Genomic DNA, 26417 nt, shown 5'->3' on the forward strand with positions numbered 1-26417 from the left:
ATTCATATATATATTCATTTTTATATATTTATAGACTTATGTACATGTGCTGAAAAAAAGTTGCAAGTGCACACTTTTTCTTTATTTTTTTAGGAATCCATCCATGTGTTCATATGTAACATTCAGGATTTTTGTTGATTGGACAAGGCACAGAGAGTACAGTTTACAGCCAAAAACAGCGTCTGCTGATTGGTCTTGAGGCTGAATAACTATCTAGATGCCCTGGGAGCCTGAAACGCTTACCTTTGTGGATCCCAGTGACTTCAGAAGGTTTTAACCTGTTATTCCCCAAATATAGTCCATTACATATATATATATAATTTTTTTTTAGTTATCCTAGTCTGTCTGTTTTTGTTCTTCGGGTTGTAGAGCACTGTAAGTACTAAACCACATCAGCCCAACAAAAAAAAGAGCAAATATCAAGGCCAAACTGCCAACTTTTAGCATATGACCACACAGGACATTTTTTCACAATGGATTTTGCTACAACTTCACAATGCATGAGTTACATGCACATTTGCTGTGGATTTTGCCGCGAATGCACAACAGATTTCACCCTATGCAGTAAAAGGCCACAGCATAAATTGACATGCTATGGATTTTTAAAACAGCACCGTTGGTCAACTTCAACATGGATTTTTTTTCCAAGGCATGGGCTAAGATTTATTAAAATCTCATCCATTTTGCTGCTACTGTAATATGCTACAGATTTTTTGCATGCACGCTTATCGTAGATAATCCATGGTGTATCTGTCCTATGTGTATATACCCTAAAATGAGTTGCAGGATTAGGAAAAGTGGGCTGTTTTTTAAATTTTTGTTTCTAAAACCAGTGCCAGTCCTATCCATGGGTTGTGTCTGGCATGCCTTTACTTGAACAGCAATAGGCTATAGTACCAGGTACAATTAACTAAAGCAATGCAGTTTCCTTAAAAAGAAAAGGCAAAAAATATCTTGTTTGTAAATATCTTGGTTGAAGTCATCGCACTCCCTTTAAGGAGAATAAGCCAAAACATGACATCACATTGGCCAAATATTAATTTTAGCAGAATCTTGTAATACCATAAATGGAACACATATCCCTCATGATATTTCCCAATATGCATTGGGTGACAGTCTAATAACTCTGAGGTCATTTTACTTTATTTTTGGGGGGAAACTAAAAAAAAATGTTAATTACATTGAAAAATAGTGAAATATAATCAACTGAATTACTGTACTTACAGTGTTAACTACATACATGAATAGTAGCCCTGTGATTAAGTTGTCTGCACAAAACATAAAATGGCAGTGAAGAGTATCTGTCACACACAAATAATGACTTCCTGGCCTGCTACAATATTCAGTGAGCGGCTTACCTATTCTCTATTTACCTCTATGAGACACTAGACCAAAGGAAGGTTGTGTGCATCTATGCTTGAATGTTGGGTATCACCAACCTCACACTGTAGAATACAAATAGAAGAGGTCCACAGCATCTAAGAAGTTTTTGAAAAATCTTGAAAGCCCCTGAGGACTGAAAAGTCATTGTCACTTTTTGTGATATATAATCTTCATTGAATACAAGTCTTTGGAGCATGACCTTCTGTGATGCCTAAGACACCTTCTCATTAGACTACATTATCTCATGCCAAATATACCTCTACTGTGTACAGGCTATAGAAAAAAAAATATTTATGCATGTCCTTAAACTGATGATCCCACCTTAAAAGGGTTGTCCACTTTTAAACTACTGATGACCAATCCTGAAGGTAGTTTAAAGCAAAAGTCTGGAAGCCACTCCAACTCATCTTATGGGGTGCAATAAACTGTTCTAGATGCATCACCGTCCACTATACAATAATGCCAAAATAGAACGTTTGACATCAACGCTTCAATCAGGCAAGCTTTATTGATTTTTGCCTGTAAATAAAAGCTTGCCTGATTGGAGTGCTGATGTCCACCTTCCTTGCATTGTCCTCAAGATAGATCATCAATAGTTGATTGGCAGGAGTCCGTCACTCAAGACTCCTGGCAACGAGCTATTTGCTGAGCCAATCATTGAGTACAGAGCCAGAAGCATAAAGCTTCAAGCACTTGGCAGCGACCTGGGTTGGTATTTCAGGCACTGTTTTCACTGAATCTATGGGAAAAGCGCCTGCAATATGAACCCAGGCCACTGGAGTGTGTACGGAGCTGTAAAATTCCATCTCCATGCACTGACATAGAGGCCTGGTGAAAAGCTGGTCGGATAGATCGGATAGGTCATCAGTAGTTGAAAACTGGACAACTCCTTTAATACTGTACTGTATATTAGGTCATACCATAAATTTTAACCTAAAATATTCCAATTATTCAAAATCTCCAGGTCTTTACAGATGTTTAACAACGCCCTACAGTTCGGTAGCCTTTTGACATCCATTATTAGTCCCATAATTGACTGCTCTATAGCCTTGATTTACCTTATATAAGAAGCCTGTTTAAACTGGACAAAACTTAACTTTTGCAGATGTTTTTGCATTCATTCTTCCTCCGGGCCAGATCTCGCAGATGGTCTTAGTTTAGTAGGTAAAACACCACAGAACTATGGAACTTTAGAGAAGTTTTTTATTGATTAGCTTAGGGCATAGCTATATATTTGGGTTTGTCAGTTAGGGCTCAATTACATTGTTTTCTCAGTGCTTTGGAGGCACTTGGTATCAATATAATGCAGGTTATAATGTGTTATTTTTCATTTGGAACATGTTCAATAGCAGGTGTTTGTTTCTGCTGTTTTGTATACATGGCCTAGAAACACCTTAAAATTATCTATATCCTGACACTGTGTGAATCCGACGTCCTTAATTTACTCCTGCTACAGACGGAATTCAGAATTTGTTTTTTCTCCTAATTTTGTTCTTCCCTCGTTCTGTGATTGACAATCCTGAACTTTACACTTATTTTATGTTTAATTAAAGCGGTGAAGTCATATTTCATTACCAGACAAGAACAATGATCTCATTGATGAAGCACGGATGACAGGTGAGATCATTTTTTATGTTTAGAGATTTTTTTTAAAACTTTTGTATATATATCCATATATGAAATATTAAAATGTTTCATTACTATTGTGTAACAAAATAGGAAAAAGGACTTAAAGGGAACTTGTCACATTCCCACAGCAGTTACGGTGCTACTATGGGGGAGATAACAGGGAGCCAGGTGATATATTTTATATTTAGCTGCCCCCATGACCCAGCTGTGTCCTCCTTTTAAGTCAGTGCATTTGACTTTTTTCAGAGTCCCTTGCATCCGTTCTCCTATAGACTTGTATAATAAAGTGTGTGCATGGAAGTTTTGAGATGCACGTTGGCTTTAGAGGAAGACAGCGCTGGATACTGGGAGTGGGTGAGTATAAAAATCACCTGGCTCCCTGTTAGATCCTCTAACAGAGCCATGACTTAGATTATGGTGCTGTTGGGATGTGACAGGTTACCTTTAAAGGAAACTTCTAGGCAATATTGTCAGGGATTGTCTTTTTGGTGCTTTTTATTCCCCACCCTGCATTATGCATAACACAGTGTATCAGTTTTGCCTGGAGATTTCTATTAAATGTGTTTTATAAGATTAGAAAAATGTGTCTAGTTTTTTTCAGAACTAGAACCAACTTTGCCCATGGACATTGCCCAGTGATTGGGACTGCATGATACTAGAATAAAGTATCTAATAAAAAACTTAACTTTTATTAATTAAGTATAAAAATAGTAATGCTATCTCAAAACAAAGTGCCATTAACACTTAATGTAGAATGAATGCCTCACTACTAGTGCTGAGCAAACATTTCAAAGGTTCAGTTGGTTCTCCAAACTTTTTTAAAAAGTTTTGATCGGTTGCAATTATTTCAATCCAAACTGGAAATTCACCAAAACCCTCTAAAACTGGTGTATAATATTGTCTATAAAACTCCTGTATAATACGCCAAGAGAGTGATGGCTTTTAGATAGTTTTATACACTAGTGTTCTTGACTAGTGTTGGGCAAACTAAACCAGTAAAACCTTGTTTCAATTAGAAGTTTGGTAAAAGCTCGATTCAAGTTCATGCCAAATCAAACTTTTAGCAAAGTTTGACTCAAAACAGGGTTCTACTGGTTTGGTTCGCTCAATACTACTCACATTAGAAGTGCTTGTACCTACCGAAATGCAGTTTAGCAAAATAGTCAGTAATAATGAATGATTTTACCATGATTTAGTAAAGATTGTCAATTAATTTCAAGCTACCCAATCCTCCCGTCTATAAAAATCCATATACCACACACTAGGTATTTCTCATTTATCCCACAGATGTGGAACCAATAGGGCTACTGACCTGAAAAGAGCAACCCTAGAGAGGAGAACCCTATAATATTCCTAGGTTTTACTTACGTATTTCTCACTCACCTCCATGTGACTCATTAAGGGACGGGATAAGGGACAGGAAGTTAAGGGTCCAAATAACTTGATCAATCTCACCCAGTTCTAACATAACATCTAATATAACAGGTATGAATTTTCACGAGCACCCTACGGCACTGGCGTATGTCAAAACCATAAGAGATTGGTGAAGTTCTTTTCCAGTTGTTCATAACACTAACTTACTTTCCCTGGTCCAGTCCCCTGATGAGTCATATGGAGGTGAGTAATGAAACACTTGGGATTATGATAGTTATTTTTCCTCCTTGGGGTCACTCTTTTAATGGCAATAGTCCATTGGTTTCACACTTAAAGGACAAAGGAGAAAAACTAGGGTGTGGTGTAGGGATTTTAATTTTGTTGTGAGCTGAAAGATGAAATACCCGGAAATAAATTGACATTACGACTAAATCATAGTAAGGTTGTTCTTTTTTACTGACTATTTTGCTTAATTGCACATGTAGTGAGGAACCTGTTGGGCATTATGTGTTTATGGCACCTTGTGTTGATATAGTATTACTATTTTTTATGCTAGACTAATAAAGATTTAGTTGTATTAGATGCAGTATACTACTACTAAGGTAAAGGTAAAAGTCCCCTGGTGCAAGCACCGAGTCATGACTTTCTCCTAGGGTGACGTCACATCGTGACATTTTCTTGGCAGACTGTTTTTGCGGGGTGGTTTGCCATTGCCTTCCCACAGTCATCTTTTACCCCCCAGCTAGCTGGGTACTCATTTTACCGACCTCAGAAAGATGGAAGGCTGAGTCAACCTTGAACCAACTACCTGAACCACAAAGGGAATGAACCCGCAACCTTCAGGTCGTGAGCGAGAGCTTAGGACTGTATTTTTGCTGCCCTAACTACAATTAGTATGATGTATATGTAGCTTAGTAGCAGCTACAGTGGTACATGTTGGTTCTGTATCTAGCTTTGTTCTAATAATTTGAATACCAGACACAGCCAATGGACAAGGATGACACTGTTTCTGGAAGAAAGAAGCCATATATTCCGAATCTCTTCCAACCCTCTAATGAAATGCATTTGAACAATAATTAATATAGCATAAGCCGCCATTTGATTCTCCCCAAATGTAATTGCACTTTCCGAGTGAATGCCTACGTCATGAATGCTTCCACCACAAACTAAGCGCATTCTCATACAAATATATAGTCAGATGTATGATTTAAATACAGTGACTTATGTGGCTACAAGTTACAGCAATATTAGAAGGACCATGAAATTTTCACACATTTTTACACCTTGAACCTAAACGAAATTAATACATTGAATACTTGCTCAGTAAATGTCACTGATCTGACTGGCTTTGTAGCTCTGTAGGCCTGAAGAACAGGATTAAATATAATGACTAATTTTATATGTACAAACAGTTTTCTTTATAGAATTTGAGCATTTTGAAAGATAGTTTTGTTTGTTACTTAATCTTTTACACTATTTGGGATAATGCCAATTGCAATTATTTTGGAAATCACCTGGTCTTTAGATCTAGTTGCATCATCCCAAGAACTAAATTAGTATTTTTGATTTCAGTCATCATACAGTCAATACTTGGCATGATCATTTTGGCATGGCTCAATGTTAGCCCTTATGTTTTCCTCATAACAATAAACCTACTTGTGTTATATAACTTGGTGGAGTAGATGTGGAGAAAGTCTATGGTTCCTTAGCACGTAGTATTAGGTGGTCTTCTCTTTTTTTTTAGATTGGATGAAGTGTTCTACTTGTTTGGGCTGCGCTTTGTCCCAAAACAACTATAGCATCATTGTTTTGTTCTGTGTGCTGTCTAATCCGGTTATTAACTGTCTCTTTAATTATGTTATACAGGTAGTTCTACAGGAGACATTGCAAAAATAACAGTTTATTTGATGGTGGTTGTATAAAGTAAGAACTTGTCTGAATCAATAACATACAATGGTTTAACAATAATAACCATGATGACACTGTATGCAAATCCACCACTACTATTATTTTAATTCAGTTAGGGTCCTCATACACATTACTGAAAAGTCATCCGACTCCTTTGATTTCGGTGAGACTGGCAGACTGTATGTTGGCCTCCTGAGTCTCCCTAACAAATGATGCTGAGGGAAGAAGAATCAGACATGTTGAATTTCAACACCCAATTCTTTTGTTTTCCCTGGAGATAACCCATAGCTAGAAGAGTCTAATAGTGGCTTTCTCCACTCGCTCAGTGAAAAACAGATAAACGCTTGGCTGAACCAAGCACTTATATGTATGGGGAGTCGGGAGAAATAGCTGTCGACCGAACAAACCTTGAAGGTGTTTGGTTACGTTTACTCAGTTAAGATTAGTCAAGTGGCCAACATTATCATTTTTCACAGTAGTGTTAAGACTTAACTTCATTGGGACCAAACACTGTAGCTTTTCCATACTGAACTCTGAACAATAAATCAAGCTATATTAGCGAGCCAACACCATCAGACATATCTAACACTATTAATGTATAGAGAGATCACTCTTAGGAGGGTAGGTGTTTTTAAAATAAGTAATAAAGTTCTGATCTGCCTTCCTCTTACTTCCACGTTTCTATGCCTGCAATAATACTTGGACCAAAATTACAGACTCACAACTAAAACATCCAGCATTGAAATGAAAAGACATTCTCTTGTAAAATCCAGTACAGAATTGGAAAGAATATTATGCATGGTTATGTAGCAAATAATGTTACAACACCGATGTGCCACACCACTGTTTTGATGCGTATATAAAGCAAGGTTTGAATGGTTTTACGCGGGACAACTATCTTAAGAAAAAAATCCCTCAAACACGCAATTTTTAGGTTGTCCTGTATAAACATGGAACCCAACAAAACACTGAACAAGAAATTGCTCAGGAGTGGCTAGTAGCTACATTTCAGATCACTAGTTCTTGCACAGTTGCTCATCTTTGAATGACTGCATGTTCACAGTGAATCTAGGTGGGCAGCCAGAAGAGATCTCTGGCGCACTCCTCCTCCAATCACTGAACCACTATTGGGATGACTGTCAGGTGCTTAGGCCACCCTTAAAGTCACTCCAATGACTCTGCAAAGCATCTACTGTCCTTTAATTTCATCAAGAGACGGTAACATCACTAAAGCTGACCACTCACATTAGATAGCTGTTGGTAAAGGGCTTATTCAGCACACAGCTATCCCTCCCTCCAGACTCCCCTATAAACACACATGCTTGGCTCATTCAGTGAAAGTACAAGGGTATATGACTCTACTAGTTACTTCTGACAACTTATATCCTTCTGCTACGAAAGGACTAGACATGCCTGAACCTTCTTTCATCCAACATTTCCTTACTAGAGAAAGTTGGAAGGCCCACCTTAGATTGTTGGTGAACTTGTCATAACCAATGGGTTTAACCAACATCGATCCAATGTTTTTACATCATCCTATGAAAAGTAACATGGTGTTTGTATGGTGTCTCTAAATGTAAGTTTAATAAAGTTCAACCTTAAAAAAATACCTGTATTAAGAGCAATTGACAGATACTCCTTGAGTGTTAGTATTTAATTCTGATTCTATTGACAGTTGACTACACTGCACAATATATTTACACACTGTCCGATAAACACTTCTGCGAAAGGAATGCTAACCTGCAAACACTGACTTTGGCCAACAGTTGCAATTACTGGTAACTTTTGCATTGCACAATGGGATTCAGTCCTGCAGAGACATCACACAAAATCTACATGCCAAGGATTATCATTTGTGTTGGCTATTGCATTCTACTCTCTCTAAGGCAAAGCAGCTTGGGGAAGCTGTATACAGAAGGAGTCTACTTAGCATCATTATACAGTGTAACATGTCCTTTTATTTAATAAGTCATCTTCATTTTCGCCTTGACCTTGAGATGGTGATTTAAATAACCAGAGACGACATTCTTTTAAAGGTAAGTCTTTTAGAGACCGCATAGAAAAAGGAAGCTTTTAGTGTCTGTGCTTCCAAATTTCCAAGCTGGCAGATGGCTTTTTCTGAAGACCTATTTGCACAATGAAGGTTCCTTTAAAGAATGTTGCACAGCTGATTTGTAGAGTAGCTTCTTGTCTTCGGCCCTGCTGTCTTTATCATTGATACATTCTTATCCTTACTTCTGAAGTAGAAAACAAATGATGTTGCCACTTTATCCTCTAACATTCTGTCTTCTTCTTATGTAAAGACTGGAATCCATCTTGAAGATAGGCCATCCGCAATCCAGGACAAACATGTTCTCTCAAAGGCCATTCTGCCTGCTGTAGCTGAAGTCTGGATCCTCTGTATGAGTGTCTGATACCAGTGATAGTTTGGTTTGTGTCCTGCCTATTTCCTCCAATGCACAGGCCAAAGAATCCAAACTACCATCATAGGGATGCCGTGCTTCCCATAGGTCCAAGATGACGGCTGATGGACTGCCCTTTGTTGCAAAGTAACACAAGTTCCTAGAAATAGAAAAGGAACATTAAAACTCAACATTAATAATAATAATAATAATAATCTTTCTTTGTATAGCGCCAACATATTCTGCAGCGCTTACATAGACGGGGGGAATGCAGAAAGACAAAAGTACAAAAATTACAGAACCACGGTTACATAGTAATCAGTTGATGGAAACAATAGGGGTGAGGGTCCTGCTCCAACGAGCTTACATTCAAGAACAAAGACCAGATAGATAGACTGGGGAGGTTTAATATTAAAAATGTGCCAATTTTTGGTGCAAATTTGTACCAGAAAACTCTATTACATGTTTGCACCATATTTATGATGCGTTTTGGACACTTTTTTTCACCAAAATGTGGAGCAGCTTCACATAAAAGGAGCGTGGCTTCACAAGGAAGGGAGTATGGCTTAAATGTAACATTTCCCACTACCATGCTCCAAAATTTTGACACAAAATCGATTGAAAAACTAAACTAACTAATAGGTAGTATAATCGCTGGCTAGGTAGTCTACATATGCTCCAGATTTATCGTCCAACAGAGTCTGTAAAAAAAACACACATGTATACAGAAATTGACTTTAATGGGCCCAAGGTCTGTTCGAGTTCTGTCAGTCAAACTTGGCCAGGACTTGGATGCTGTTGTTTCTGATAGTGGTTTCAGAATTAGGGCCCTCTCTGTTCTATCCTGCTCTCTATTCACAATACCCATATATGATCGCTATAGAATAGTTGACAAGAGACGTGTTTTAACAGCCCCATATTGCGTTTTAGTCATTGAGAAGAGATAGCTCCTTTTACAAAATGATTGTAATTCTAGTGTTAAAAATAAGCCCTTTTTCCAGTATAACGGCTCCCTTCTGGCATAAATGTTTCAGTCAGTTAATACCGTAGTTTTATTCCTCCTTCTGTCAGGAGGCAAGTACTATTGATGACTGCTGAGCCACAGTTTGGAGCAATTTTTTACCAGTTAGAACTCCTTGTACTGGTAGAGGGATTAAAAATCCCGTGTCCTGTAATGAGAGGTGGATCGGCTGCTGGAGAAGGGGTTACAGTGTCATATTCTGTGCCAACTACCCTCTCGTTCTTTGACTGCCAATGGGAGACAGTAAGGCAATGCCATATGCTTTATTAGTACAACACTCTGAACACTGTTTGTTTAAGTGATTTTTAGGGAATAAGAATGGCACTTAGGAGATTAGCTTTGTTCTTCCATCTGGCCCCCCTGGTGGATCTCTTAAATGCTTGTTTATGTATAAGGCTGTAACGTGCAATGTACTACAGAAATTGAAGGTGTCATTGCATAAGTTCCTTCAGTTCTTTTTTGTCATTTTCAAGGTCAAACGTTGGGTACTATAGCTTGTGTCTGCTGAATAACTCAATTCTGTGTGTTTTCCTTTATTAGGGAATGCGCAATAGAAAAAAGCTTTTTTAAGGATACCTATCATAAGAAAATCAGTTGCAACTTCTGTTTAAAGAGATATTCCCATAATCAGCTTTTAGCACCTATGGATAGGTGATAAAAGTCTAATCAGTGGTGGTCACACTGCTGAGACACCGACCAATCCCAAGAACTCTCCTCCTCAGTTCTGTCTCCACCTATGCTTGTCCACCTTTCCATTCAATCTCCGCATCACCACAGGGGTGGGGAGTGGTGCAATGAGCCCGTAGTGAAGAGGAGAGGGGGACATGGGATGTCCATTCTTGGAATCAGTGGGGGTCTCAGTGGTTTAATCCCTAAAATCAGACTTTCATCACTTATGCAATGGATAGGTGATGAGTCAATTTTGGAAATACCCCTTTAAAGGGGTTGTGGTTAGCACACAGCTCCTGCTCATATACCCTGTTAGGGTATATAAACATCATAGAGTGAGATCCTACACTTGGGATCTCACTCTATGACCTGGAATGGGAAGCCACTCCTGAAGAGCGGCTAGCGTTTGTCTATACTTTGAGCCATTGTTGCATTACAGAATAGCAATTCCACTGCATGACTAGCCACGGCTTTTCACAATAAAATCATCTATTTTCCAGGGTGCTAGGAACGGGACTTGGGGCAATCAGCTGTTTGTCCTGGGCTTCACATTGGTTCTGATAGCCATCAGATATAACCCATTTAATGTTCTATATAACATACAGTATGTTTATTATATATGGTGCATCCAAATATGCTAAACTTCATATTTTGGGTCTTTTTCCTCCAATCTGCTGGGTTCTGTAAATGAACATTCTTTTTCTCGTGCATGTTGAGTAGGTGGGCTTTTCTTCATCCGAACTTAGAGCTGTGCCATGTGCTTTAAGTCAAGTAAATTTCTCCTACTTGCTGCTTCCCCACCTTTCATGTGGATTCCTTCAGACAGTAAATTATAAACTGCAGCTGCATTCCCTTCCTCCCTCCTCCTCCCGCCTTGGACTTTTAGAGCTACAGAAAAAAGTTATATATATACAAAATTGTGATGCAAAATTGTTTTCTAGGGGCTGGTCTTGTCAAAGATGATGCATATAAATACAAAAGACTGGGGAATGTGAAATATGTTACAAGAATAAATAGATCTATTGAATATGGGGTGGTCTTCTCAAACTGTAGGTCTTAAGGAGAGGTTATTTTGCACATATATCACAGCAAATCAAAAACTTAGTGCTGGTATAAGGGGCTACCTTAAAAGGGCTAAAGTTTTGCTATGGCAATGACTGACATTTGCCAAAAATTGCACCAAAATGTCATGCAAACCAAAATTTGCACCAAATTTGACGCAGTGAAACTTTGCATGCTCTCTAATATAGAATTGATTATCTCAGGCTCCCAAATAAATAGGGCAGTTCCTGCTGCACCACAGGTTAAGCACAGTGACTGTGATATTGAACTGAGGGAGTGCTACCAAGAAGGAGGCTTGTTAGCCTGTAGAAGGAGCTGCTGCAGAGAGGCTAACCGCTCCTATTTAGAGGACCCAGGGAGTGTCGCTGTTGAGATCCATAAAAGAAATAGAGAGCAGCCATATTACCCCTCCAATCTGGTGGAACCCACTGGATTGGGACAATGATCAAGGGGGGATGTGATAGAGTCAAACTTCTGACCTTGGATCCCCACGTGATTCCAACGCCCCAAATCGTAAGTGAGGCCAGCCTCCACATTTGGTGTATACACTGCTGGGGATAAGGGTAATTAAACAATAGGTCTGTTGGATAGTGAGGTACCACAAGAAAGAACTCAGGCTATATAGCAAAGTGACATTGCGAACTGAGACACTATTACAAGGGTGCAGGCCTACTTAACATCCTAGAGTTCGAGCTCTGCTACTATTATTTAATAATATTAGAGTAATTAGAGTAGTAACGTACATTATGTTATTTATATTTCTCTTCATGGGGGCTGATCTTCCTACCACAGTACTGTTACTGTTCTTCCAGTATTATTATGTATTGCACATAAAGTATTATTAACCCTAGAATTTAATTAGTCATAGTTAACTTTGAGTAAATCTACGGTAAGGCTAACTTCACACTGGCAAGTGTGATATGGGTCCGTGAATACCACCCCACATTGCGCTTCGCACCATGTAAATTACCCGCGGATGAAAGGCGTTTTCATGTTAAAACAGCTTCACATCACTTCGGCTGTCAGCCTCGGTGGAGGATGGCAAAGTTTCTGCTATTATTCTTAATGAGAGATATCACATTGCGCGTATCTAGCACGTGGTGCGCTTCTGCCACCGGCACCAATGAGAACAATGGGTGCTACAATGTGAAAGCATGCAGCAATATAGAACATGCTGCAATTTGTTTCCTGCATAGCATCACATCGAATGGGGTTCATATTTGTGTGAGATTTTTGCTTCTCGTGCGATTTTGACGCCTGTCTGAAGGCAGCCTAAAGGCTATATTGCTTACTTGTTATTACAAAATCGTTCACTTTCATTCCTTTGTTTCTGAATTAATACAGCATATTTTTGTAACTCCTTCCGCTGCATCATATCCTGAATCTGTGTTTCGCGATACCACCACCCAATACACTAGAGCACTGAACCCTGCTACTTTGCACCCGATATGCATATTCTATGTGTAGTACTGTTTTATACAGTACTACTTCTCCTGTACTCTGAATTACTTTACATGCTTGTATAGGCATTGTGTGACATGCTCCTCTAATCGGAATCATTTAGATGAAGATGAATACTGTAGAGTTTTATGCTGCGTCATGGAAGAACTCTCTCTTAGTCATCATATTAAAACTTCCATTAGCTGTGCTGCTCAAAGGGCATTATGCAACATGAAAATATTCATCTCTTAGTATTAAAGTGCATGATAGAAGCCAATCTGCTCAATATTATAAAGTTTCTAACATATGAGAGTCACAAGCTGGAAAAGTAAGAGCAGTTTTAAATTCCTATGAATAATGCTCGTAGTCTATTAAAGAGAGTAGGGCAATCAAAACTAAGTAAATAAGCATAAAGCACCACTTACGTCTCTAGTCTTGTCTCTAATATATTCATATGCTGTCAGTCAAAGCTATGCTTCCATAGAAACCCTTTGTCGAGGAGTACGCTTTTAATTCTAAATAATGTTGAGTTGATGTGCAGCAAACAGGATGATAAGCAGTGCTGTAATCTAAGTTTACAGGAAGGTTATATATAGTAATATTGTGTGTATTTACAATCAGGATGTGAACCCATGTTGGGAGTATACTAGTCTGAATGCATTCTGCAAAACTCCCACAAGCTGGCAAGTGTCATAGATATTGTGATGGAGTGTGAAGGCAATGTTTTTATGGAATAGGGCATTTCTCCACTACAAATTCATGCTCAGAACCTACAGCCTCGCCCATCACCATGCCAAGCAAGTCTACCTCAACTCTCTTGTCTCCTCATTATTGCACAACCCTAAACGGCTCTTTGATACTTTTCACTCCCTTATCAGCCCTAAACCGCAGCCCTCCTGTAATGGATCTCAGTGCTGAAGAGCTGGCTGCTTACTACAAAAAGAAAATTGATAACGTCTGTTAGAAAATAACTTCCCAATCCCAGACTAGCCCTGACCCTAGTCTTGTCAGCACTGCATCTAGCTCCTGCTTACTGTCTGTACTCAGACCAACGACAGAGGAAAAAGTCTCCAAATTGTTTTCCTCTGCTCGCCCCACCACCTGCGCTAGAGACCCTCTCGCCTCACACCTCCTCCGATTCCTCTCCCTAGTGGTCATCTCCTATCTCAATACTATATTCAACCTCTCTCTGACTTCTGGCATCTTTCCGTCTTCTTTCAAACACGCCATCATATCCCCACTGCTAAAGAAGCCAACTCTTGATGCGACTGATGCTGCCAACTACCGACCCATCTCTAATCTCCCCTTCATCTCCAAACTACTAGAACGCCTAGTTTACTCCCACCTTGTAAGCTATCTATCAGAAAACTCTCTCCTCGACCCCCTACAGTCTGGCTTCTGATCCCAACACTCGACAAAAACTGCCCTTACAAGGGTATCAAACGACCTCCTGACAGCTAAATCGAGGGCCGATTACTCCCTACTGATCCTCCTCGACCTCTCTGGAGCATTCGACACTGTTGACCACAAACTCCGCCTCAATATGCTTCGCTCCATCGGCATAAAGATCACTGCTCTCTCCTGGTTTTTCTCCTACCTATCTGACTGCTCATTCAGCGTCTCCTTTGCCGGCTCTACCTTCCCTACTCGTCCCCTTGCTGTTGGGGTCCTCCAGGGCTTGGTCCCTGGCCCCCTCCTTTTCTCCATCTACACAGGCCCTATTGGACAAACCATCAGGAGCTTTGGCATCCAATGCCACCTCTATGCTGATGACACCCTCTTCTCGTGACATCTCTGCACCTTTCCTCCAAAACATCACGGACTGTCCGCTGTATCTAACACCATGTCCTCTCTCTACCTAAAATTAAACCTCTCTACCTAAAATTAACTTACTGGTATATCCACCCTCCACTAACTGACCTCATCCTGACATCTCCATCTCAGTGTGTGGTGCCACCATAACTCCCAGACAGCATGCCCACTGCCTTGGCGTCATATTCGACTCTGATCTATCATTTGCCACCTACATCCAATCTCTGGCCCGAACATGTCAGCTGCACCTCCAAAACACTGTAAGAATCCCCTCTTTTCTTACTGTGGACACGCTAAAAACGCTCACTGTTGCCCTCATCCACTCTTGGCTCGATTATTGCAACTCATTGCTGATCGGCCTCCCCTGCACCAGACTCTACCCTCTCCAATCCATCCTGAATGCAGCAGCCAGGCTCCTCTTGCTGTCCAGCCGCTACTCGGATGCCTCTGCCCTGTGCCAGTCACTGCACTGGCTGCCCGTTAAACACAGAATTCAATTTAAACTCACTACCTTCATCCACAAAGCCCTCCACAGCGCAGCGCCACCCTACATCGCCTCCCTCATCTCAATCCATGACCCAGCCCGAGCTCTCCGCCCTGCTAACGAAACTAGACTGTGCGCCTCTCTAATTCGAACTTCTCATTCCAGTCCTCTGGAACGCACTACCAAAGGCTACCCGGGCAATCCAGGACTCACAAAACCTCAGGCGTGCTCTAAAAATGCAGCTCTTCAGGGAGGCATACCGCATTCCCTAAACAAAGCCCTCTGTACGCCGCCTGATAACATGCTCCCTGACCTATTGACTGCAATCCCTGCTAGCCATACCGTTTCTGCCGTCACACGGCTAAATGTCTGACCATTGTCTATGTGTATATCACCCCTCACTCTCCACCTCGCCATACTGTGCACATCTCCAGCCCTTTACCTTCTGTATCACCCCATTACTTGTAATATGTAATCTCGTTGGAGCAGGACCCGCACCCCTATTGTTTCCATTAACTGATTACTATGTAACTGTGGTTCTGTAATGTTTGTACTTTTGTCTTTCTGTATTCCCCCTGTCTATGTAAGCGCTGCGGAATATGTTGGCGCTATGCAAATAAAGATTATTATTATTATTATTATTAAAGGAGTTGTGCAGTTGTAAACTATTGATGGTATATCCTAAAGATAGATTATCAATAGTAAATTGGTGGGGTCTGTCAGTAGAGACCTTTGCCAATCAGCTGTTTGCTGATGCAGTGCGCTTGTGTCGTGAGATGATTTTGGCCGGAAGCAGACAACTCAATTCCCACTGAAGTGGTGAGGCTTGATATTGCAAGCAACATTTCTATTTATTGTAATGGTAACATTACTTGCAATACCAAGCTTAGCCACTGCAGGTAGAATTGAGCTGTCTGCCTCCTGCAGATATCAGCACAGTACAGGAGCGCAGTAGTCTGGCAAATAGCTGTTTGTGGGGGAGCCTGAGAAATGGACTCCTGTCAACAAACTATTGATGACCTATCCTGAGGATTCTCCATTAATAATTTACAACTGGACGACCCCATTGATAGCCAGCTGCTATTGATAATCATAAAGGCTTTCCTCACCCTATGTTCCCTGTTTCAGTATGGTTTCTACATTGTACCACCTACTAGCTGATGTATTTTTTTAAGAAACCCTCAGGTTTTCGAAGAAAATTCTGTCCCAAGACAGGAAGGGCAGGGAATATATTACCTGCAATTGTTCTTCCCTGCAACACCTCTGATTCACCAGTTCTGGGCTTTGTTTTCAGTTGTGCAAGATGGCTAAAGCAATTTCCAAACTACATAGTTCACACCGAATGCTGTTCTCTGATTGGCCAGGGCTGCTCACATGATGGACAATCAAAAAGAAGGTATAGTGCACTGGTAGTCTAACACTACCAGTGCACTGTGGGGATTAGGTAGTCAGAAGATTGTTCAGCCATATTGAATGGCTGAAAATGGGATCGAAAAGCCAACAAATCCGAGGCATGGCAGTGATCACAACTGCAGGTCATATGCCTCCCACCAGTCCAAGGACAGAATTTTGTCTTGAAACTGTAGAGCTGCTTTAACACAGTTTTTTACACACTAAGGCTGGGTTCTCACTGGGCGGATTCCGGGCAGAAATCTCGTGGTTTGGCCGCAGCGAAAAAACGCGAGATGTCAGCCGGGAAAGCACTGCTTCAAAATCCGTGGCACTTTAGCCGGGGTTTTAAAGCGGACTGGCCGCACACTTTTTCATTGCGGGCGACGCTCCCATAGAGAAGAGAGCGGCCCCAGCGGAAAAAAGTAAAAGGACATGCTTTGGCTGGCGAATCCGCGCTGCAGTGCCGGCTACTGACGGCTTTGCCGTGGCAGATTCATCATCCCGTGTGGACGAGATTTCTGAGAAATCTTGTCCGCACGGCTGGCTAATCCCGGGATTAGTGGCCGCAGGCAGATTTGCTGCTGCTAAGTTCCGGACGGAATTCCCGCAGCAAATATGCCCAGTGTGAACCCAGCCTAATAAATATTTCCTACCAACAGCTAGCTATGCTCCACTGTTGGGGGTGGGGAGGAGTTACTGTAATTTCAATAATAGAAGGATTTAAATAACTTGCCATCCATGTAGTATGTATGGGGTTTCCTGAATGACCCTTGATGGTAGATGAGAGTGTAGTAAAGCAGAAAATAGCATCATCTCCTCTTACAGTTCCATGTAAAAAACGCAACACTCTCGCTACCTTCAGCCTCTCAGCATTATACAGTTCCATGTAAAACATATCTCTCCCCCTCCTTTCAGAAGATCTAATATACAGTTCCACAAAAAAAACATCTTATTCTCCCTTCTGCCCCATCCAGCACACAGTCCCAAGCAAAATCCTCTGCCCCCTCTCACCAGTACACACATGTACATGAGCCCTGTGCTGCCTCCTGCTATGAACCACAGTGTAGCATCACTGCTCTCCCAATCCCTGTAACATAGTACCATAAGTGTAAGGCTGAAAAAATACATACGTCCAACCAGTTCAGCCTATTACCCTAATGTTGATCCAGAGGAAGAACCCTGTTCTAAAGATCAATGACCATCTAGAGCCAGAGGAGGAGTGAAGCTGCGATCCATTATCAGGTATTATTAGTGTGATCAGACTGAAAAGAGTAACTGGAGTGGGAAGAGGAACTAGCAATGGTGCCTTCTCCTGGTCTGGACAGTTGATGGATAAGGTCCGCATTTGGACCCCGCTCCACCTGTTGAGTACCTCTGCCTAGGGAATAGTCATTCGTTTCTTGCAACCACCATCACTAACAAGTCCCTCTGTCATGTCCGTGGGGCGCTACAGAACCGCAAAAGCAAATAAAGTATAATGCTGGGAAAGACAACGCCACACCAGAACATAGGAGATTAACTTGCCCTTATTGCTCAGGAAGATGGGGAACCCCTGCCTAAACACGGAGTTCTATCTTCTTCCAGGAACTGACTATCTCTAAGTAAACACCAGGAGGGATATACACTAAACACAGCAAAGCAACTGTGCAAACACCAACACAGTGATAGGAAAGTGAACCAGCACTTATCTGTAAATAGACAGCTTTCACACAGAATAGAGGCTCCAACCAGCAGCCCCCGCACCACGTGGGTCAACCAGTGACCTGCATACTGGTCTGTCCCTGCATCGTGGCCAACATGCCATGAAGCCGTCGTGACTGACATGCTGCAGCACACTATACCTTTGCTGTGGTATATAAATGCAGGCTTGCGTCGCAAACAGAAGTGAGGATGAAGGAAATTGTAGCTACATCTGTACCATCTCTATCCCATAAAAAGTTAGATATGTCATTTTTATGCCAGTGGTTGATTAGTTATGCATCAGAACAGCAGAAAAAAACTACAAAAATTGAAATAACTCTACGCATTAGATAAAGAACATGAGCTGCATAAATCAGTGCCATGTTAAGTAGAAGCCACTTCAGCTATTACACTGTGCCAGGCCGGGTGCCCGATTTCTCCTTTTTTTTTTTTTTTTAATTCTGCCCCACAGTGATTGACAGGGAAGATTGATGTTTCTTGACAGTACATCAAATGGCTGCAATTTACTTTCAAGAACAACTTTGCATTACATCTGTTGCCATTTCCAGCAGAATGCCATGAAATACGAAGTCAAACTTAAATCACCGTGACATCACCTATAGATTTTTCTGCCAACGGCACAATACGCTCGTCCAGCCGGCACTGGCTACATCTCTTCTGTACAATCATATAAAATGAGTGCCCCAAACTGTCATTACTGCAGCAGGTGCACAGCTCGGATTTGGAGCATTTAAAACCCACCTGCAGATTCGAAAAAATGAATAATACGATGCAGGAAGGGCTGCTGGCCCTTGAAGTAGTTTCTGCTGAGCAAATGTATGACTACTGGGTGATCTGCACTCTGCCTACTGCTTGCTGAAATGGCAAAGCAGGCACAATTCTCTTTTTCTTAGCGTCTTTTAAGGAGACAGCTGTGACTCTATTTTTCTTTAAAAAAAAACAAAAAACGCTCAGGCGGTGGCAAAAAGAATACAGGAAATAATCAAATCGCAGAGCGAAATGTCAAACCGGCAGTAGGGCCACTTGAGCTGCAAGCTATTCCCATCACAAACATCTTGGCAATGTTATTTTTCAAAGCGGGCACTGTTCAAATGGAAACAAGCTGTACTGTGTTACTGCGCCTGTAAATGGGAAGATAAAAGGCCAGATCGAAGCACACGCTAAAATTGGGTTTTTAGAAACCTGCAGACTAAGGAGAGTGTTTGGATGGAGGTGAGGCAGATAACTACTGGATGTGCAGAAAGCATTTATTTCCCCAAGTGTTCTGTACCTCTTATTAGCTACGTCTTCTGTAATTTTAGAGATAAATATGGGGGCTTGGATGTGTGTCTTAGAATGTAAAATGAGACTCTGGACCATAAAGGATAAAGCCAAAGATTAAACGCAGGCTGTCATTTCCAAAACTACATAGTAAGCAGAATATTGCCCGCTAGAAAACATAGAAATACAAAGTCATTAATGTAGAGGATCACTCCCAGCAAACATCATCCAAAGTGAAGAAAGTACAGGGGGATTTAAATAGTAGGGTGCAAAAGTTAAGCTGATTTCCTCATCTATCAATTGACATACAACAACCAGAATGACATGAAAGGATATTAGAGCTCTTCAAGCTTTTAACTCCTTAAAGATGCGCTCGTTTTTTTATTTTCGCTTTCGGTTTTTCCTCCCCACTTTCAAAAAATCCTAACTTTTTAATCCATCCCCTGACAAAGCTTTCTGAGGCCTCGTTCAGACGAGCGTGGTTTTTACTCTGTTACAGCAACGTGTAAACCACGCTTCTATAGTAACCTATAGGGTGCTATGGAAGCGCTTGCACTGAGCTTTTTTACCAGCGCAGAATCTGCGCTGGTAAAAAAAGATAGGATGGCGAGTGCTGCTTCGCCTGTCAGCTCTGTCCTGCAGCACTGTCCATGGTGCTGACCACAGGCTCCTATGGGAGTTATGGCAGCACTTTGCTCTCAGAATGGACATATAAACTGGCTGCTCGGCGGAGCATGGAGCAGCTCATTCACCGCAGATTTCCTGCATGTCAGAAGCGTGTAAACCATGCCTTTTCTGAACAAGGCCTGAAGGTTTTTATTTTTGTGAGGGTTAGTTGTATTTTCCAGTAGTGCTTTTGACCATTTCTAAGTAGAGTGAAGTTGAAAAAAAAAATCCAAATGACTTGATAACTTTATTCTTTGGATTAGTAGATTATGACTATACCAAATTCATGTAGTTTTTTTTTGCTGTACTACTTTTAAAAAATTTAAAATCTTTGGAAAAACACAAAAATATTTTCTTCTGCCAACTTCTGACAGGCATAACATTTTTTATTTTTCCACAGTTGTATGGGGGCTAATTTTTTGCAGGATGTCCTGTAATTTCTATTGGTTCCATTTTGGAGTACATCCAACCTTTTTGATGGCTTTTTATTACATTTTTTCTTGGAGACATGATGACTAAAAAAAGCACAAATCTGGCATTGTGTATTTTTTTTCTGGACAAAATTCACTGGCTGAGATAAATAATGCATTTATTTGATAGATAGAACTTTTACGGATGCAGCAATACAAAACTTTTGTTTTGATTTTTTTTATTATTAGGCCTCCTTCCCACGAGCGTGACGGGCTCCGCCGCGTAATATTACGCAGTGAAGCCCGTCACGGCGCCCCCCAGAGCCCCTATACTTACCTGCGGGAGATAGCGTGAAAACGCTTCCCCGCCCACCGCCGTCGCGTCGTGTGACACGCCGGCCGCGTCAAATGACGCTGCGGCGGTAGGTGGGGAAGCGGTTTTTTTACGCTATCTCCCGCTGGTTACAGCGGGAGATAGCGTGAACGGACGGCTTCCATTGACTGCAATGGAAGCCGTCAGCGCGTACAGCCCGTCCTCACCCGCAGCAAATAGAGCATGCTGCGGGTGAGGACGGGAGAAATCGCGGTGCGTAATTCCGCGGTGGAATTACGCATCGTGAGCATTGTGCTATTAGGTTCAATAGAACCTAATAGCAGGGGGCCACGCAGCGGATTTTTGCCGCGAATTTACGCGGCGTAAATCCGTTCGTGGGAAGGAGGCCTAACTATAGGAAAAGGGTTATTTAGCTTTAAAAGCCTTTTATTTTTTCTAATTATTAATAAAACTTTTTAAAACTCTTTTACATTCTCTTTAGTCCCCATAGTGGAACTGAAGTAGTGATCATTTAATCACTTATACAGTATAATGTAATACCATGGTATTACATTATACTGTGATCTAACTGGTAATCTACGAAGCCACGCCACATGCATGGCTTGATAGGTAATCAACCGTGACAATGCTGGGGGCCTTCAGAAGACAACCATATGGCACCTCGTGATCTCATCACAAGCAAGGGGCGCGTTCAGGACCCGACAAAACTGATCGGGAAATTTAAATGCCACTGCAAGAACTGACAGTGGCATCTACAAGGTTACAGTGGCAATCATTCTTCACACTGATCCCGGATATTGCCGGTTGTGAGAAACAGCCAGGTCCCGCATAGTATGGCGTTGGATCGGCACCCGATCCCCCTCCATAGAAACCCCAAATGCACAGAATGGCCTGTGTCATTAAGCGGTTACTGCACCTTACAGATGTTCAATGTGGGCGCCATTGGTGACAGTGTAGAGGTCAAGTCGGTAGTCCAGTTAGGCCTTGACACACCCCGGAATATCCTGTTATTGATTCCGATATAATTAGGGCCAAAGGAGCCCCACTAAGCACTAACATATGTAAATATATACTACTTTTGATTCTTGCTCACATGCCCAATAACTTTTGGCAAGATAATGTATACTGTACCGGTTTTTATTATTAATTTTACTATTCATGTATCTAATGAAAATTAATTTTGGACATATGTTTGTTGCTCTGTTTGTTGTATAATTAGTGATTGTCATGCACACAAGCGTATTACCACTCTATACAACCTCTTAGCTACAATTCAACACTCAAGACGTGTTATGGTGCCCTACTGTACCTTTGTATGACTTGCAGTGCTAGATGGAGCCCTCATACAAAGTTACAGATGCCTCGCTAAGGCACGGTGCATATGGCTCTGCTGAATACATGATGCCTTAGAGAATAATGAGCTTTACAAGGCACAAAGCAGGTTAGAAAGCAGCCAGTTATGCATAGATCGTACAAAATAGCAGATTTCCATACCCATAACTTAACGATGTCAGCATCTATCAAGCCCCAGATGTCAGAAACTTTCACCTAGTTCCAATTCTCCAGGAATTTCAGTGCTAGAGGTCTGGATTACACTTTATCCATCATCAACAGTGATCCATATATTTGCCCGTATGAAAGAACTCTTTATTTATGTATGTATTCTAAAGCTGGGAGGCAGAATAAATCTAATTTTTTCAGCAACAGGATGTGTTCATTAGAATCCCCCAAAGGAAAGCTTAGTAATAAAGCTCAACCATTAATACAGCCTTCATCAGGATTGGCCTGGAGGCACGAATATGTATAAATGCTTGGGAGGGGCTGGAGGATGCAGCAAATCTTTAATATGATACTTTCTATTGGAAATTAGATTGTAAGCTTTTGTGGGTGGTAATCCCCTCCAGTCATACAAGTCGATATGTACATGGGCATCTTGGTGTAATTACTCTTACTTGGGAAAGGCCCGTTATTCCTAGTGCAGAATAATAAATATTGTGTGTTGTAAAGTCTGCTGTAAATAGCTCCAAGCCTAATTCTGTTATGTGCGGTACCTGGAAGGAGAAGTTACTTGTCAGTGGGTGATTAAAACACATTGAAGTTGTGTTGTTTATAGAATACATATGTAGTATAGCGTGCGGTGGGATACACTTCCTAAACAAAGCATGCTACAGTGTTGGCACTGCTCATGCTGAATGAATCGGGCAAGTACCAGGTACAGTATACATTAATTGCTATGGACACCTTTAGTGGCATTTTTTAACCTTAAATTCATACATTTCTGCCACTAAAAATAATGTTTGCAATACGGCTTTATTAAAAATTTTGCACCATTTGACTTCTGCAGCTTATATATATCACAGTGTACAGCAAGCTGTGGAATGCTGTTCACTAGCAAATCCATCAGTGAGATCGCCTGTTGACTGAGTCTCCAGACCCCTCTTCCTGCTCTGAACACATGTCCAAATTTGATTATGGCCAAATCAAAGGTCATTCAGGAGAGGAAATAGAGGGTCTGCAGACTGTGTCAGATAAGCTCGTGCTCACTGCCTGATTTGTCAGTGAACAGCATTCCGCAGCTTGTTATACACTATGATACATAGAAACTGTATATCATATCCCTGTGGCGCTAGAACACCATGCCCAGCACTGGCAAAGGGCAGCTGACAAATAGTACACCACACGAGACTATAGAAGATGGAAGTAACTTATCTAACACTAGTGAGGAAGAGGAGAACCCTTGCCTAAATGCGGAGTTAGCGCCCTGGAAAGGACGGCCCCACGGTCTTCTCCTAGGACCTGGCTATCCCTATGAAAATTCCTGGAGAAAAACACTTAAACACAGCAAAGCAACTTGTACAAACACCAACACTGTGAGAGGAAAATAAACCAGCAGTTATCTGCCAGTAGATGGCTTTCACCCAGAACAGAGGCTCCAACCACCAACAGAACTGAATAAACAGCAATGAACAAGGGGAGGGGTAGGAATATGAAGCCCTCATCATCTGCTAATAGGTAACACAGAGAATGAACCACACCCCAAACCCAGTCTCAAAAGAGGAGAGAATATCAGCATGCAGCATACAGGTGCTGATAGTAGCCAGCAGTCCCAGCACCACGTGGGTCAACCTGTGACCTGCATAGTGGCAGAGTGATTGGTCTGTCCCTGCATCATCACAAACACCACGCCATCATCACCGTCACGACTGGCAAACCCTGATACTGCAGAAGCCAGACACAGAAGCTGCAGAAGCCAAAACTTTTAATAAAGCCCTGTTATAAAACGTCTTTCAGCCAAAACTACATGGATTTAAGGAAAAAATGCCCGACAGGTGTCCATACCTTTTAAGTCATAACTGTATGGTTTATTTGTATCTCATAATGACAAGTAGAACTCTTATCTACAATAGAAGGAATAGGGAGTAGGGATCCTTCACCTTGCTGAATGCAGAAACTTTGAATAGCACTCAGCTTGTCAAGTTAGTTCCTGAAGTGAGACCACAGGTAACAAACTCAATACACAGACAAGTGATCTAACAAACCTCTATGTATTTCCATCCTACATGCATGTAGAATTGTCATATTGGTAGCATGAATGAATATACAAGGTCATACCAAGTGGGCTCCAAAAGCTCAGGTACTAAACTAACAGGAAACTAACTGTTTACACATGCTTCATGACGTGCAGCAACCAGTCGTATCCATGAATGAAAAAATGTATGTACTTTGCAACTTTTACTGGTCATGTTTGGTCGATAGTAGTCTATGAGCAGCCAAGCCTCCTCCAAATGAGTCTAACAGAACTGAGAGGAGCTGACCGTAGAAATGGGGCTTTTATTGGCCTCTTTGTTTTGTAGCAACTAGACATCCACTGATCGGAAACTGATGCCAAATATTAGCAATGTCTTCAACGAGAAAATCCCAGTAAATTTTTAAAGAGACCTCATACTCATATATGTTTCTCAAAGCTGCAGCGATGGGTAATACACTCTGTGCAACACTACAAGTTGAACACCCATCGCATAAGGCTTCCTCTATGTAAGTACTGAGAGATTAGATGGACATGACATTGGGTAAGGAGATTAAGCAATAAAAAAATGCAGTCTGGCTCAAGTGCTTAGCCAAAGTAATGTGAAGCATGCAATACAAAACCAGTCACCTGTTTATAGAAAGTTTCTGTGCTAACAGCTGCCAGTCCTTTCCTTTGGAGTTAGGTGTGTCGAACGTTGCACATATCCGCTGCCTGATGGAGTGTGGGATTTTGAAGGCTTTCGGACCAGTGTGTGCCAGGAAATTGCTGTCCTCTGGTGCAAAGAAAGTTATGGTTTCACGCTCATTCTGCATGGAAATGTACAAGAGATGCTAATTAGAGCAGCCAATTAGGAACTAATGATACCATAACGCTTATGTAAAACAAGCCAGTGTAAAAGACATTCAACACCTGTGAAAAGATGTCAACACCTGTAGAAATAAATTAAAGAATTATGTAGGCAATTGTTTTAATTGTATTAAGAGCATTTAAATGCAGAATAATCGAAATACGACTGATACGTTTCATAAACAGTATATATGGATTTAAATATAGTAAAGGAAAATTCACTTATATAGGCAACCGAGGGAGACTGGAGTAGACGGTCTCTACATATGCAACGGAGGGGGACTGGAGCCGACAGTCTCAGCGATTTATGATAAATTCAATTAGAGAGATTTATTAAGAGTAGTGGAGCAATTATCCATAGCAATCAATCAGATTCCGGCTCTAAGTTAAGATACACAGGACCCATGTGATCACATGACTACAACTGGTAATAAAGGTTCCGAAAATATGTTTCAAAGGCAGTGATGTGAGGGGCCACAGTGTTTACCCTTTTACCCCACCAATCAGCATTTTGTCTTCACTGTGAGCAGTGCCAGACCACTACCCCAGTAATAGTCTCGGTTAAGAGGCTTCTGACATAGCTTGGTCTGGTTTACTGTAACATGGTACTGGAGAGCGTTAATGGAGACGTGATCACGATACCATACAGAGTCTAGGTTTGAACAGGCTGAAGGTCAGAGCAGACAGAGTAAATGTGGTCAATAAACAGGTCGAGGTCAAAAATGAAGAAGTCAAGAAAAGTCTAGAGTCAGGAAAAGTTGAGTTAAACAGGCACACATCAAAAACCAGGAGATTAGACAGAACAGTATACACCTTTGCGCACTGTAAAGATTGACTGGTCAGACACCCTCCAGTGTAAGGAGTAAACTTTAAGCGAACTTGTCATCACCTTTGAGCCCCATAAACTACGTTATGGGGCTCAAAGGTGAGGCAACAGGGAGTCTAGGTGGCTCCGTCCCTGTGCTGTGTCCCCACAAATTTGGCACGCACACAGCTTGACTTGCCAACTTTATAGGCACCTGGTGGGTATGAAGCACATCTCCCTGTTCTCTCCCTGTGAGCTTCAGAAAACAGCTTATGGGGCTCAAAGGTGAT

At 41.3% G+C, this 26417-nt stretch overlaps 1 long non-coding RNA gene across 1 annotated transcript in view; it reads right to left on the minus strand.

Moving 5' to 3' along the window:
- Window positions 1–6917: 6917 nt before the first annotated feature.
- LOC136612565 (uncharacterized) overlaps window positions 6918–26417 on the minus strand; it is a 40866-nt gene continuing 21366 nt past the window's right edge. Inside the window, exons 2-3 of the long non-coding RNA XR_010790400.1 lie at window positions 25104–25282; window positions 6918–8856 (exon numbers count right to left, since the gene is read on the minus strand). This is a non-coding gene — a long non-coding RNA (uncharacterized lncRNA). The remainder of the gene's footprint in view (window positions 8857–25103; window positions 25283–26417) is intronic.

This window comes from Eleutherodactylus coqui, chromosome 2, assembly GCF_035609145.1.
Source record: "Eleutherodactylus coqui strain aEleCoq1 chromosome 2, aEleCoq1.hap1, whole genome shotgun sequence".
Classification (NCBI taxonomy): Eukaryota; Metazoa; Chordata; class Amphibia; order Anura; family Eleutherodactylidae; genus Eleutherodactylus; species Eleutherodactylus coqui.